Genomic DNA, 2,139 nt, shown 5'->3' with positions numbered 1-2,139 from the left:
ATGAACCTAACCATACCATTAAGCCTAACCATCAGTGAAAGACTGTCCCTAAATCTAACTCTAACCCTAAACTAACCCTATACTTAATCCTAAAAGAAATCCTAACCCTAACCCTAACTTTAACCCCCAAACTAACCCTGACCATAATTTAACCCTAACCATAACACTAACCCTAGTCCTACTCCTAACAATAACCCTAACCCTAACCCTAAACCTAACACTCACTCTAGCCCTAACCCTAAACATAACACTAAACCTAACCCTAACACTAACACAAACCCTAAACCTAACCAAAGCCTAAATCTAAACCTGACATTAATTCTAAGCCTAAACTTAACACAAACCTTAACCCTAACCCTAACAGTAACCTAACCCTAACCCTAACCTAAACAATAATCTTAACCCTAACCCAAATCCTAACCTACCCTAATCTAACCCTAACCCTAACCCTAATCCTAACCATAAACATAACCCTAAACATAACCCTAACCATAACCCTAAAACAAATCCTAATCCTAACCATACAACTAACCCTAACCCTAACTCTAATTTTAAAGTAACACTAATTCTAACCATAACCCTAAACCTAATCTTAAACCTTAACCTAACCCTAACACTAATCCTAACCCTAACACTAAATTTAACCCTAACCCTAACTCTAAACCTAACCCTAACCCTCACCATAACACAAACCCTAACTTTAATCATAACCCTAACCTAGCCTTAACCCTAACACTAACCTAACACTAACCCTAATCCTAAACCTAATACTATCACTAACCCTAACCCTAACACTAACCCTACCCTAACAGTAACACTTACCCTAACTGTAACCCTACCCTATCACTAACACTAATTTTTATCCTAACCCTAAGACTAATCTTATCCCTAACCCTATCACATATCCTAACCATAACACAAACAACAACCCTAACACTAACCGTAACTGTAACCCCAACCCTAACCCTATCATTAACCCTAACCCTAACACTATACCTTACATAAACCTGAACCCTAACCCTAACTCTAACACAAACTCTAATCCTAAACCTAACACTAACCATAACACTAAACCTAACACTAAACATAACCCTTACCCTAACCCTAACCCTAAAACTAATCATAAGGCTAATCCTAAATTTAACCTAAACCTAAGAATAACCCTCACCCTAAACCTAACCCTAATCCAAACACTAACCCTAACCCTAAAACTAATGCTAAACCTAAAACTAAGTATAACCCTAATGCAAAAACTAATGCTAAACCTAACCATAACCCTAACACTACCTCTAACCCTAATCCTAATTCTAAACCTAAACCTAACAGTAAAACTAAACCTAAGCCTAAAATGGACCATAAGTGTAACCCTAATCCTAACCTAACCCTAACCCTAACCTTAACCTTAAACTAATCCTATCCCTAACACTAACCCTAACCCATAAACTAACCCTAATCTTAACCCTAACCCTAATCTAACCCTAACCCTAACACTGAAACTAACACTAACCCTAATTCTACTTGTAACCCTAAAACTAATGCTAAACCTTAACCTAAATCTAACTCTAACACTAATCCTAACTGTAACATTAACCCTAACCCTAACCCTAATCCTAACACAAAACCTGACCATAATCATAACTCTAACAAAAACCTTAACCATAATCCTATCCATAAACCTAACCCTAACACTAAACCTAACACTAACCCTAACACTAACCGTAACCCCAACCCTAACCCTATAACTTACACTAAGTATAACCATAACCATATACCTAACACTAACCATAATACTAATCTTAAGACTAATTTTAACCCTAACTGTAAACCTAGTCTTAACTGTAACCCTAACCATAAACATAACCCTAACACAAACAATTACAGAAAGCCTAACACTAACCTTAACACTAATCCAAACCATACACGTAACTCTAAAACAAACCCTAACCTAACACTAATTCTAATCCAAACCCTTACACTACCACTTACCCTAATTCTTACCCTGGTTATAACACTAACCCTAACACTAACAAATACCCTAACAATAATACTAACCCTAAACCTATCCCTAACATTAACAGTATCCCTAACCCTCATCCTAACCCTAACAATAGCCCTAACACTAACCTAAACCTATCCCTA

This window comes from Marmota monax, unplaced genomic scaffold (genome assembly GCF_021218885.2).
Source record: "Marmota monax isolate L192 unplaced genomic scaffold, Marmota_monax_Labrador192_F-V1.1 WCK01_AAM20220418_F8-fsc00248, whole genome shotgun sequence".
In the NCBI taxonomy this organism is placed as follows: Eukaryota; Metazoa; Chordata; class Mammalia; order Rodentia; family Sciuridae; genus Marmota; species Marmota monax.
This window is presented reverse-complemented; position numbering follows the sequence as displayed.